At 47.6% G+C, this 14,704-nt stretch overlaps 1 protein-coding gene across 1 annotated transcript in view; it reads right to left on the bottom strand.

Moving 5' to 3' along the window:
* Positions 1 to 14,704, bottom strand: part of mpp7a (MAGUK p55 scaffold protein 7a) — a 148,833-nt gene that overhangs the window by 110,172 nt on the left and 23,957 nt on the right. The window contains exon 2 of the mRNA XM_056299186.1: positions 4,864 to 4,952. The gene's annotated coding sequence lies outside the window, so the exon portion shown is untranslated. The remainder of the gene's footprint in view (positions 1 to 4,863; positions 4,953 to 14,704) is intronic.

Genomic DNA, 14,704 nt, shown 5'->3' with positions numbered 1-14,704 from the left:
CAGGTTTTTCTGTCGTTCGAGCGTAAGCGTTGCACGAGGGCAAGATGCACAGACCCGCAAACCCCTTGGACTCGGTGCAATCAAAGTTCGGTGGTGTTCGACAACTCTTTGTACATCTATAAAATGGGGCTAAAGAGGCCAGAAGAGAGGGGTAGCGGCGCCTCGGGCTGCAACCACAAAATCTCTCCAGCAGGCCCGTTTGAACAGGGGACACAGCCCAACAGCCACCGAGCCCACGTCAAGAGAATTGACCCGTGCCAATTCAGCTCAGTGTTTCACAGAGGGGTCTACCGCACGGTTTTGTCATAAGACTTGTGATTGGAACGGCAGACTTCAGAAAACGACAGGGGGAGCAGGAGTGAGGGGAGCGTGGGGGTGGGTGGGTGGGGGTTATTGTGAAGGCCTGCCATGCCGTAATATCAGTCATTCGCCATTTGTTGCATCCGAGGGGGGAATGACCAAAGATTCCCGAATCCGAGTAAAGATCCATCTTTCCATTCGGGGAGCCTTACGAGGGCCAGGAAGCGTGCCGTAGCAGCGAGAACACCTGAGACCTTTTACAGCGCCCAGAAGGGTCGTAATGAACAGACTTTAAGAAACATTCCCCGCTGTCAGAACGCTCTGCTCTCGCAGTCTCCGCTCATCTCACACTATATCAGATGGCCGTGAGGGAGCACGGGACGTTTTGCCATGTGGACAAGAGATGGAATGAGCACGATTGCAATGAGAAGTATGCTCCTTCCTAAACCCGCCCCGGGTGACGAGTCGCCGTTTTCAAATGGTGCTGGCGCCATCTAGTGGGGCTCGTTCGCAACGGCGGGGAGAATTGGCATCAAACCTTCAGCACCTCATCTGACTCAAACCTACATGTTGAGAGACCCCGTCTGTGTCCGTTTAGTCTTGTCCTGCGTGAGAAACCTGAGGTCAACACAGTGTTTGTTGAGAAAATAGCGCAGCAGAGAGCAAGGGGTGGGGGCGAACATGGGGAGTTGTAGAGGGCTGTTATTCTTCCTCTCTCTTCAAAAACAGGCCAGTCTGTCCAGCTGGGGTGAGCGCGGGTGGAGCTGTCAGACTCTCAGTTGGGTGTGGACGAGTGCGCAGGAAGGAATAACAGTGTCAGGAGCTGAATAACTTGACACTGAAAAACAGCACAGGAAACTCATTCGCGTCCGCACAGTGAAGCGCCAGTGAAGATATGAGAGTTCGCATCGGTTTTTCAGTCTTCAACCTCTCACTTCCTCCTTTTCTGAGTGACCGAGCAAATGTTTGACCTGCCGAAAGATAGAGGTCCTCTGGAACCGGTCCAAAGGCACTGAAGACCCCGTCGACCCCGTCAACAAGGGAAAAGGAGGAAGAAAAATACGTGTCATGCTCCCGAGTGCAACATTAGAAACTGACACCGTGCTCCACACAGACTTGAATAGTTCTACATCCACGCTGCCTTCCGCTGGACCTGAAGGACGGTACAACTGCAGGACACTGGAGAGATCAGGCTTGCCAATCGGGGCCATTGAAACCTCCCATGGGTGTCACTGGACCATCAGGTTTTCCATCTAGGGCCGTCCCACGCTGGGTGACAGGAAGGCCAGCGACCGGCCAGGGATGTTATTGGGCCACCGTGAGCGACACCGATACTCTCCCTCACATGACAGGACCCACACATCCAAAGCTATGACTGTCCCACCTGCTCTGGTTACAGGGACTACGCAGCTCCCAGGGCCAAGTTATCTGCAAGCTTCATCGTCTGCGGATCCGCTCTTCTCTCGGTTTCATCTCCGCTGCCTCCGGGTGTGACGACTGGAGATCCATTTGACAGCACGTGCGACACCAGCTTTGGTTACAGATCCCAACTGCTCACTCGTAGCATGGCGAGGCTTTGTTACTCCTCTCGGTGCCATCTTTTATGGCTCTCCGGAGAGATCTGGCTCCACCTCCCACTATGCAGAAACAGTCTGTCATCAGGGAGCGTTTGAACGCAGTACATGGATCCTTCAGACCCTTCTGACCTTGACGCTTCAGGCTGTATATGAACCCTAACGACCCCCGATCCTGCCTGTCATCTGAAAAACACCAAGGTTGTGTTCCTGAAACAACCCGCGGGCAAAAACAGACAAAGACTGATTGATATTCCAACTACAAATACTATATCTCTTTCACGACTGTAAACCCAGATAATCCATTTCACAGCGTGGTACCGCGCTGAGGGGAAAAACATGAGATTTAAACTGGGCAAATCAACACCGACATCCCCCATCCCCTTCACCTCCAACTGCCACGTAAATCCATACCCAAAGATCCCTGTCTCTCTATCTGAGCTTTCTGGCCTTCTTCCTCCCCCCCCTAATAATCCTTTGCTCCATTGGCAGCGGCCAGGGCCTCCGTCGAGGTGTGTTATTAAACGCATGGCGTGTCATTAACGGCCGCGTGCGGTTTTAAGAGTACACCATCTTGCTTTTGCATGTGCGCGCGTGCTCTAATAAAGCGCGGCAACGGTGACAGAAGGCTCGCGCTCTTCCAGTCCATAAAAGAGGCTTCCAAATATTTGGGCTCTCGTGTTGGTTAGAAAGAGAGGGAGGAGAGAGGGAAAGAATGAGAGAAGAGGGGAGGAAGGGAGACATACACTTTTATAGAGTCGGGGTGGGGTGGGGTGGGGGGGACTCTTCATACGAACACTTTTCACGCCTATGTAGTATGTAGAAACAGCCATCATCATCATCATCATCATCATACATTCATACACACATTCTGCATAAATGCTGGTTACATGTCATTTGCTTTGATTAGTGTGTCCCTGTTGATTTGATGACAGGCTGATTGAATTTTTGTGTTTTTTTTTTTTTATTTTATTTTTTTTAGCTTTATTGCAGTTTTCATCACGCACTGTACACCAAATGAGCTCCTCATTCATCACAGTTTCCCTCTCGGATGTACCCGTCTACCTCCCTACACACACACACCGTACCTGAATCCCCCGGGCAAACGGACGGATTTGTCCGTCCGCTGCGAGACGAAACAGTAATTCCAAACAAAATAGCATTTCTTTCCCTCGTCTTCAAGCCTCATAAAAGAGCAGCTTGCGTCAGGATATTACTACACGGTAGCTTTGAGGACAGATTGGATGTTAAAACAATTTGTATTGCAGCTAGTCTACATCACATTGGCTTGTAGGAACCGCAAAACTGCAAAGTCAGACGGACAAAGATAAAGTTACAGCCGCATGCACACAACATTACATGACACAATCATAAGAGCATAATTGCAGCGTATCTAGCTGCGGTAAAGGAGAGCATTCGTTTACACACGTGCGTGCAGGCAGTCGTATACTGTGTTTCGCGGGGCTGTGTATAATTGCAGTGTATTAAACCACAGCGGACGGGAACATTCGGCCGCAAGACATGTACAAATGGAAATACTGTTTAAGAAGAAAATCAAAAAATCCTCCGGACGCCAGCGCAGCAGAGGCAGCCCCCTCGCCTCCGTCTGTTTGTGGAAAAACACATTGTTGAATAATGTCTTTCCCCTGCCCCTCCAGATTTCTGCCAAAATGTCACCGTGTCTGCTCCTATTAGGCGGGGGGGGGGGGGCACGTGACGGCTGCAGGACATGGCTGTATTGACGGGAGGGGGGGTGCCAAACTGCTTCTTGTTAATAGCCGTTAGCTTTACGAGGGATCGGGGCCACTTAAATTAAGACCCAGCAGTACCTGGCATGCCTAATGTTCCTGGACTGACAGATTGGGGGGGGGGGGGCTTGGCGAGGGAGGTGTGGATGTGCAGGAATGAGGAAAAAAAAACCACAGAAGGAGCAAGTAACCCACAACAGATACACAAATGTGAAAGGAGTACTTGTGCCGTCAGTAACACGACAAAGCAGTAACCCATGAGAGGGAATTGTGCGCTCCATAGCAATATAAAAAGGAGGATTTGAAAGAAAGAAAGAAAAAAAAAAAAAAACGAAAAGGTCGCAGTTGGAAGATTTGGATGGCTCAGGATCAACACGCAACTGCCATGTGTTGGTTGTCTGAGTCCGGTCTTTCCATATAAAAATGTGCGGTTCTGTGCGTGTTCATACGTGTCATTGCCACGCACACACACACACACACACACACACACACACACATGCACAGACACACACACACACCTGTGCAGGCGAACAAGTATTTCCAGAGGCCAATTCTAAAGACTCTGAGGTCACTTTTCAAAACAGTGACAGCCAGACAGCTTCATCACACTTGAAGAACATAAAGTCCATGCTTCCCTGCCACGCCTCAGTGAAACAAGTCATGGAAATCAATTTCATGTGACACTGTAACATTACTCTGCCTCGGCTTTTACGGCCTGGTGAAAAGGAGGAAGAGGATGAGACAGATCGGTGTGGAGGGATAAATGCAATTCAGGCATCCAGGTGTCATGGATATATATATATAGATAGATTAGGGGGGGGCACGCCAGGCAACTCCATTAAAAAAAGAGGTCAAAGGTTAGTTAACTCACGAGGCATTGGCTGAAGGTGTGTGGTGTATCTTTCAATCGGGCCGTATCTAGAGATGTGACATTTATCCATGCTCATTCCAAAACTATGTTATCTACCCAGCCGCCAAGTACGCAGAAGTTACTGACACGTCAAGCTGAAACGAAAGGGTTGCTTGAATACTATGCCAAACAAATTTAATCAACACATTTGCTGAAAACCCAACCCCTGAAAGGGCCCAGTGTGAAACAAAAGAAAGGCTGATAAGACTTACCGGGTCTGTTTCTGCGGAGGAATAAACTTTTACACACCACTCCGTAAGGAAAGTAAACACAAATGAGACAGTCTACACACGGAGAGGAGGCCACCCACCCATCAGGTGTGAGAACTCACCTGAACAGACCTGAAACGCTGGTTTACGCTTCCTGCCTACAGGCTCATGGTGCTCCGCCCTCTTTCACCTTAAACTGCAGACGCCTCACCTGTCAACAAAGAGGGAGACGAAAAATAAGAGGAAGAAAGAGAGAAAGACAAAGAGTGCTTTGTCCCGGGGGGGGGGGTGTCAAATATTTCACAGACAACTCTGAGTCATATAAAATAAAAACAATAAATGATCTCATTGTGGATGAATCCTAAGAAGGGTCTTTGGTAGTGGTGGTGACAACAGCTGACCACTAGGTGGGGCCCTCAGCTCAACAAATACCTCTAATCCTGCGTCGCACACATTTCAGAGGCAGCTTCTGCAGTCCAGCCCCTCCGCTGTGTGTAGTTTTTGTGAGCATGTCTATGGATGTGTGTTTGCTTGTGTGTGTGAGAGACAAAAAGAGCGTGAGAGAAGAGAAAATGAGTTTGTGTGTTTGTGTCCCCCACCGGTCCCCCAGTGGCCCATCCCAGTGGCTGTGTGACCTCACCAGGGGCCTCATTTACAAAACTCATTGCAGAGTCCATCCTAAGCATTGCGTATGCACAAACCTCAGACTCCACATACGCACAAAAATATTCAGATCTATAAAACTGTGCACCACACACTTGTAACACAGCTCTCATTATAAACACCGACCTGCGCTGAACTGTGCACGCGTGTACTCCTTCAAATGTCGTCCCGCCATCATCCAGATACGGTCAATGCTAAACAGCTCATGGATATGCTAAGGAGGCTTTGCTGGACTATCAACGAGGGGAAGACGGAGACGTCGACTTTAAGAAAGAAGGTGAAGTTTGTGGAGAGTGAGGTGGAGGTTGATCACCGTAATAGTGTTTGGGGGCCTCAGTAGTGGCATCTCAAACAAAAGGACATAAATTGAATGGCAACACGTGACAGCAGCAGTGAACAGCGTTGGCTCCACACTGCAAACTGCTGCCGAAATAAGAGATGTACTTAATTAAATGTATGCTGTATTAAAAAGCCATGCCATTTGTCTGGACACAGACGGCACGTCATTTCTTCACGTGATGCAATCGCTGGAGGAGCTTGTTGTTCATCTATAGGGGGATCCTGGTCCATGTCATCTGGCACAATGTCAGCAGTGCAAATGATCTGAACATATACTGAATGGTAATGCTTGCAAAGGACAAAAGCAAACTCGTTCTTCATTTGGTGCTTTTATCGCAATATGAGTGCAATCAATGACTCCGATATTTGGAAAACTGCACGTTGCTGCAGTCGCGGAGGGAGAGAGAGAGAGAGAGAGAGAGAGAGAGAGAGAGAGAGAGAGAGAGAGAGAGAGAGAGAGAGAGAGAGAGAGAGAGAGAGAAACAGACAGACAGACAGAGAGAAACAGACAGACAGAGAGAAACAGACAGAGATAGACAGACGACAGAGAGAGAGAGAGAGAGAGAGAGAGAGAGAGAGAGAGAGAGAGAGAGAGAGAGAGAGAGAGAGAGAGAGAGACAGACAGACAGACAGACAGACAGACAGACAGACAGACAAGAGACAGACAGACAGAGAGATTGAGGTAGACAAACAGAGAGCAAGAGACAGAGACAAAGAGAGAGAGAGAGAGAGAGAGAGAGAGAGAGAGAGAGAGAGAGAGAAGAGAGAGAGAGAGAGAGAGAGAGAGAGAGAGAGAGAGAGAGAGAGAGAGAGAGAGAGAGAAACAGACAGACAGAGAGAAACAGACAGAGATAGACAGACGGACAGAGAGAGAGAGAGAGAGAGAGAGAGAGAGACAGACAGACAGACAGATAGACAAGAGACAGACAGACAGAGATTGAGGTAGACAAACAGAGAGCAAGAGACAGAGACAAAGAGAGAGAGAGAGAGAGAGAGAGAGAGAGAGAGAGAGAGAGAGAGAGAGAGAGAGAGAGAGAGAGAGAGAGAGAGAGAGCACAAGCTTAGGCTTGCTTACTTTATTTGACGATGAAGCCCATGTGCCTGTCCTCCTTGACAAAGATGACCCCTGTTATATAAGGCTTCCTTATACTGTGGCCCACATTACAAGGACGCCTTATATAACGGGCGGTCATTTTGATAAGGCAATTCAAGACGGTCGGCATAATACTGCTTTGGGATGGCTGCGATATTCCAGACCTATCAGGCAGTTTGCATTGGAACGTCGGTGTTGCCAGAAAGGCCGGCGTGGTCGATAACTGGACCTGTACAGGGAGGGACCTGTTCTGCCCGGGTGGGTCGTTCCAAAGCTGGGCCCAATTCAGCACAGATTTCCAAGAGAATGAATGGCTCTTGATATTCTGATTCTGCTAGATTGGTTTCATTATCACCTTATAAACCCGTTAACAGACTAGCGGACAGGTGGTGGTGGTTTCATCGGTGTGCTTTCATCCGAGGACTGAGCTTCATTTCGTCACCTCACCATCAGGCGTTGCCGATTCCTGTGTCTGAAAAACTTTGCGTAAGCTCTACGCATGGTAGAGAGGATGCGTAGAAATGTGCACCCCCCCCCCCCCCCGCATAGAATTTTTCTATAAATCCCAACGTTTGCGATGAAAGACACATATACACATTCCCCCCGTTTACGCAACTTTTTGTGCATAGTAACCTTTATAGATGAGGCCCTGGGTGCCGGGGGAGATGGGTGGTGGTAATCCCATTCACCGACAGCCAGGGTACCATTGTTATGAATAAATTGTGGAGGCCATGGCCGTCTGGGTGGCATAGCGGTCTATTCTGTTGCCTACCAACACAGGGTTCACTGGTTCGAATCCCTGTTACCTCTGGCTTGGTCGGACGTCCCTAAAGAGACACAATTGGCTGTGTCTGCGGGTGAAAAGCCGGATGTGGGTATGTGTCCTGGTCGCTGCACTAGTGCCTCCTCTGGTTGACGGGGGAGCCTGTTTGGGGGGGGGGGGGGACTGGCGGAATAGCGTGATCCTCCCACACGCTACTTCCCCCCTGGCGAAACACCTCACTGTCAGGTGAAAAGAAGCGGCTGGTGACTCCACATGTATCAGAGGAGACGTGTGGTAGTCTGCAGCCCTCCCCAGATTGGTGTGGGGGGGTGGTGGAGCAGCGACTGGGACAGCTCGAAAGAGTGGGGTAATTGGCCAAGTACAATTGGGGAGAAAAAAAATTGTGGAGGCCACAACGACCAGCACAGTCAAACTAGCAATGTTGTGGAGTTTAGCAAACCAATGATTAAACAGTATATCTAAAAGGGCTGTAAATGTTTAAAATGATAGCCCTGATTATTTCGCTAGACTGTGTGACGTGCTCGTGATGAATACCTGTGATTATCTGTTACCAGGGTTTGCACGACGCGCTTATATCAACGCTTTATGAACCGAATTACTGCCTCGAGTGTTGCCAACTGCAGAGGGGATTCTTAAAAGAAACGTTTCTTACGTTGAAGAAAAGCCCATTTTTCTAGTATCAAATGTGGCGCTTCCTGCTGCTCGACAAGGCGTGTTGATTCAAGCACGCCAAAAGAGCTCAAATGTTTGTAACCCATTTTGAAATGAAGTCATTCTGGCATTGTTTCGCTCTACTGTGTGCCTCTTCCAAGGGCAATCTTTCTCGTGCCGCCATTAATTTGGTTTACTGGCATTCCACCCTCTTGGCCGGACTGAAGCGCCCCTATTTTTAACACCTCTCGTTCTTTGCTCTTGGTTCCCATGCAGACACAGCGGCTCTTTGTCACTCTCTGGACCGTTACCAGGCGGTCAGGGAGATGAGGCCACGCTCACTATCACTCGCCATTGATACATTCCAGTCTCATATACACTCACACACACACGCACACACATTGTGTGTGAAGGGTCACCGTGTTTCTGCTAATGACCAATTCCAATAATTCCGGACACGGTGGCACCGGTGAATACCCCGGAAAACTGGAGTAAAAAGAAGAAAAAAAATAGAGGAGGGTAGATCGATGCGTAGATGGAGAGCCAGGTGGATGAATTGATGGCTGGGGAAAGAAGAGTAAAATGCACTTTGTTTAATTACAAAAGCTCATTGAGGAGAGAGCGTTCTGCTTAAGCCCCGGGAGAGAGCCGGCATACTGCGGCTGAGTCGACTTAAAGAGATCCGAGAGTAGGGTCAATGCGTCGGGTCATCATACATTATATTATATAATGAGACCCTCCGCTAACATGAGCCGGACCAGAGAGAGAATAGCAGATGAGTGATTTGTGCAGCTATTAGTAAGCGAGTTCCTACATCCCAACACACGTGGGGGCATTGGCGCACATACACAGACACACAGACACATGCATCCATGCATGCACAGAGAAGACAGCAGGTAGACGTAAGCCTCACTAATCTGGCAGACCCTCTACAGACCCTCTACATGTGCAGCCTGTGTTGTAACCTTCACCCTCACTGACATAACTTCAAGTGAATTGCTCGGCCTGTGTAGGGGGAGAGAAAGACCGAGACGGGCAATAACGGATACAAAGCAGAAATGTAACTGATCAAAGGACAGAGATGAATGTGCTGGGGTAAGGTCAGGTCTTCATGCACGCACACACGCATGCACGCACACACACACAGCTACCGAATGCGTGTATTTACAGCACAACTTAGTAGGGCTGCAGCAGGGAATGGAAGTAAGCCCATTAACTGATACATAATTGATAGAACAGATGAAGGACAAAGGGGTTGGCAGCTAATGGAAAATAAAAGAATGGGAGGAGAGTGTTAGAGAACAAGAAACAAAAATGGTGAGAGAGAGAGAGAGAGAGACATTAGAAGTCATGAGAGGGGAGAAAGCAATGCTGAATGGGGAAATCAGTCTCCTGTCATAGGTATAGGGTCAGGTGATAATTCATCATCGTTTATCATCTTTCAGCAGTATTGTAATTAACTTTTGATTTTTGTCATATCATGATACACAATATGGATGTCTAAGCAATCCTGATGAAAATCAATTACTTGAAATGTCTCAAAAAATTACGTCTAAAACACTTGGCAGAGTATTATTTGAGAAAAAAAAATGGTTTGATATTATACTTACATTATGAAACAGTTCAATGTGACAAACCTCAGCTGGATTTTTAAGCATAGTATTTTTGCATATTTAAGCAAATATATCAATATGTTGCATAAAATCCCCTATAATCATCGTGATAATTTTTGCATATAGACCACCCCTCATCACAGCTGGGAATAGTCAGCAGTGATGAGTGAATACCGCAATCCAATTATCTCCCTATAAACACAACCATACACTTTTATGTTAATTAGGCGTGATTTAGCTCAAAGATAAAGAGACTAAATGTGCTTTTAGTAATCACTCATTACTCCCACCACAAGTTTTCAACTCATCGTACCGGAAGAATGGAGCAGGTCATGTCAGGTCACTTTCCAAGCAGAGGACCCAAACACCAGTGGAGTAGATGGAGACGGAGAGGGGCAAAGTCACACAATCAGACCGGAAATCTGTTGTGGATATGCAAACACTTGCAATCACACAAAGGAGATGCCAAAGATTTATTAACGGTGAGCATAAGACTCTATGAGCATGCATGCACTCAGTCATACAAAATAATTTGAGGGCAGTCATCTCAAACTTGCAAAAGGGAAAAAAATTGCAAAATAAAACAAAAAACAATTTTTTGCAAAACTTGCAAAATTAAATTTATTTCACAAATATAGCTTTGGAGTGAGAGTCTGATGATTAGTAATTTGGTTAAGCCATCGCCACTGTCCCAGGTAAAGCTCGCTTGACCCTAAGGCTAGTTAGTAAGTTCCCTTCAAAACCCACCGCAAATAATCACAATTAAAGAAAAGTATGGACGGGCTTCAAGATTTGAACCACTAAAGGCCAACCCGTAACTTAGAAGTCCAGGACTGCCCTCCAATAGTCGACCAAATGTTAGTCGATGAGAAGAGTCTCAGTCGGCTAAGTTTTCATTTGACACATTCAGAATCATTATTCGGCATCTCTTTTTGCCGGCGTTGTTAACAGGCGGCTCGCGTCACGCATGTGCTTGTACAATTTCTACTTTTAACGGCTCATTATGACGGTTTTGTATTTCTCTGTAATGTAGCACAGTCTGTTAACAATGTTACTTATGAGAGTCAACCCCAGAACTCAAACCATTTATCCTCCCACGTGCTACGTCCCACTAGGGACACTCCTCACTGTCAGGTGAAAAGAAGCTGCTGGCGACTCCACATGTATTGGAGGAGACATGTGGTAGTCTGGGTGGAGCAGGGACCAGGATGGCTCGGAAGAGTGGGGTAATTGGCCAAGAAGTACAATTGGGGAGAAAGGGGGGAATCCCCCCCCTCCCAAAAAAAAGAACAAGCCATTTTCTTATGCCCCCCCCAAAAATTATATATATATATATATATAACTAAACTAATATTATAAACGTGGTAAAACTAACGACTACTAGTCGACTGGGAAAATTGTTAGTCAGGGTCATGCCTAAGAAAAATCCCAGCAACAGCAGATTTGTGTCCATCAGTATCCAGAAATCCTGTCATGACGTCAAACTCAAGTCATGTGAGGTAGAATTAATATAAGTATCAAATGTAAATGTAAAACACAATCAGCAATTGGTCTTTTAAATTTTATTTTTTAAATCTCCTATAAAAAAAAAAAGGCAGTGTTGGGAAACGTGCAGTTTTAATGCGGGCAGTTGTGCTGCTATACCACGCTGCTCTTTAAAGTCCCATGATCTCTGTCCTTTCATACAGACTGTGCTCCATAATGCTGGTCTGAACCCGTCTCATCGGCCTCACACAGGTGTTTTTTTTTTTGCCTCCTTTTCTCCCCAATTGTGCCCGGCCAATTGCCCCACTCTTCTGAGCCGTCCGGGTCGCTGCCCCACCCCCTCTGCCGATCCGGGGAGGGCTGCAGACTACCACATGCTTCCTCGATACATGTGGAGTCACCAGCTGCTTCTTTTCCCCTGACAGTGAGGAGTTTCACCAGGGGGAGGTAGCACACGGGAGGATCACGCTATTCCTCCCAGTTCCCCCTCCCCCCTGAATAGGTGCCCCGACCGATCAGAGAAGGCGCTAGTGCAGTGACCAGGACACATACCCACATCTGGCTTCCCGCAGACACGGCCAATTGTGTCTGTAGGGACGCCCGACCAGGTCGGAGTTACACAGGGGCTTGAACTGGCGATCCCCATGTTGGTAGGGAATAAGAATAGACTGCCACACCACCCAGATGCTCCTCACACAGGTGTTTTAACCATGCTGACAAAAGGCTTGCTTGCTATCCTTTGGTGTCTCTACCGCTTATATGACCTTAACGAAAACAGTTGGGCTCAGTAGTGGCCATACGGGTGCTCCGTCCGTCCAGCTCGGAGAGGAGACAGCCACGTTTGAAGAGAATGAGCAGTCGTCGTATTTGATATTGTCATCAACAGGCTGCTAGGCTGTCATCCACCCATCTCACTGCGCCACAAAACATCACTCGTACCCTCTGATAATGTGGCACTAAGCTGCTTACTGCAAACAACAAGCAATTACCACCTGGCCTGACACTGTGGTATAATTTTGGCCACAGCCTGGATTCAGTTAGAGGTCACCCCGAGTATCCCTGGAAATCAAATTCTGTCTGTTTCAAAGAGCAGATGCTTAGATGCTTGTTTGCACGGTTTCATTCGGGCACAGACAGAAGAACAAATGTGAAAAAGAGATTAAGAACAGAAACCCCACAACAAGCAGAAGAGGAAGGAAGCTTGGGGTGTTATTAGAGGGAACACACACGGCGATGCAACTTGAGTGTGTAACTATGTTCACACATTCACACATCGGTGGCTTTCTAAAGGGATGTGGCACTCCTCACACACATAAAAAGAAAACGTAACTCATCGTCTTCCCCAAAAGAGGAAGAAATGTGTTCCCAGCCAACTCTCGTAAAAAATAAAAAAAAACCTGACCAATGAACGACTGAGGAATTCAATTCTTCCATCAGCTCAGTCTCCTGACTCTGTAGAGGACAACGTGCTGCCCGCTGATGCAGGCTCCCCGCTACAGGCCCTGCCCTCTGCCCCCGTTTCTTTCACCCATGGTGCAAAACACAAGCCTAAATCTGCCAGGCTGACACTTCTACGACCAACACCTTTTATCCACTCTGGCGGGACGATTCCATGCCGCTGAACATCCTCAATACAAATTCATCCTCCATCACCCTTCCCCCTCCCCACACGGTGCCGAAAGATTATCTGGGCTTTCTAGAGACAGGTTTAAACAACGTCCGCGCCTGTGAAGGATCGAGAAATATTTCCCAGTTTCCAACACTGTGCCCGGTGAACACAGCTATGTGCCAAACAATCCCTGTTCCTCCCCCTATAAACACGGGCCTTTACTGCTAAAGTCAGAATCATGGCTGTGAATTCCCAAGGGTGGACAAAGATACAGTGTCTGCAGCAGGCAGCAAAGTAGAATGGGTGTTAATTGTGACTGTTACCATTTAAATCAGTGGCTGAATGGCCAAACAGTCATGGATACATTTCCCCATAGATGCTGTTTTGTTCCCTTTTCTGTGACGGTGGTCACCGAAACATGAGGATCCAGGACCCTTAAGGGGCTGGGAAATAGCTTTCGGGGGATCTGATAACGCAGCTGCAAAAATCAATCAAAAAAGCATTATGTTGAAATTCATCCTTGTTTGTGTTGCATGCACCGCTTCCTTTTTGTGGGTTGTGAGTCTAAAAGGCCGGAAACCACAGTACTACAAGTGGGATGGCGACATGCAAACACACACCTGCACAGCCAGACACACAAACATAACAAGGAGTACTGAATAATACTGCCTTCCACACTGCAACAGAGTCCAGTAGTGGATCCTGACACTTACAGATAGAAACTCTTTCACCGATAGAGGGGTGAAAGAGTTTCTATACCTGTTCAAGTACCTTTTCCTGTATTTAATTGAACCCTCAACAAACCCTGTGCTGTGTGTAATGATATCCCTTCTTTCTAAAGTGACCCCCCCCCCAAAAAAAAATCCACAAAGTGTGGGGGAAGAAGTTTGGATGTTTCTGTGCATATATCACTACACTGTTTGCCAGCCCCTCTCCTCCGCTCCGGTCAGCCTGCATGGACATTATACCACTACGCAGCATTGGAGTTGTGGGCAAGAGTGCCTGGCAGAGCGACTCAGCCAGCTGTGCACAAAGCGCAGCCCTGCCGTACTACAGAGACCAGCTATTTGACTCCCGACTCTTCCTTATTGAAAAAAAAAACTGTTGTTGTTTAGTGATGCCCCCCCCCTCCTCCATCTAACTCCAACAATCTGCAATCTACACTGGTCTGTTCTTCGTCTCTCTCGCTCCCTCCCGCCGCCCCCCCCCCCCAAATATACGGATATGTGAACCCCTGGGGAGCCACGCATCACAGCTCCAGCACACCCGCACTGGCCCAGGCCTGACCTTGGCCACCATCCTCGGACAGAGAAGACAGATTGGCCCGCAGTACTCAACAGCTGAGTCCTGCAAAGGGCCTGCCCCTGACAAAAGCACATTAAGGGTGCTTGTGCAGGGGAAGTGGCCCACGCATGTACTGACAACCCCAACGTAAAGGGACATGCAAGGCTGTGCACATTTGAGGTTACATGCATGCACAAGCAAATTCCATTCAAGCCCTGAATGCTTGCATACTCTTATGGTCTTAACTATTGACTCAGCTTATTAATGCTTGTTAAGATAAAACAAAAACATCTGCTTTAATATTATATTATATATTATATTATTTTGGCATGGCATTTCTAGGATTTAACAAATAATGCAATATTGCAATGTACTCACCCTGATAAAAGTGACTCTTTACCTTCCTAGTTTCAAACACTGCAAAAATGTAGGATGCAACGCC

This window comes from Lampris incognitus, chromosome 19, assembly GCF_029633865.1.
Source record: "Lampris incognitus isolate fLamInc1 chromosome 19, fLamInc1.hap2, whole genome shotgun sequence".
Taxonomy (NCBI): domain Eukaryota; kingdom Metazoa; phylum Chordata; class Actinopteri; order Lampriformes; family Lampridae; genus Lampris; species Lampris incognitus.
Note: the sequence above shows the minus strand (reverse complement) of the source record. Positions and strands in the feature narration are given on the sequence as shown.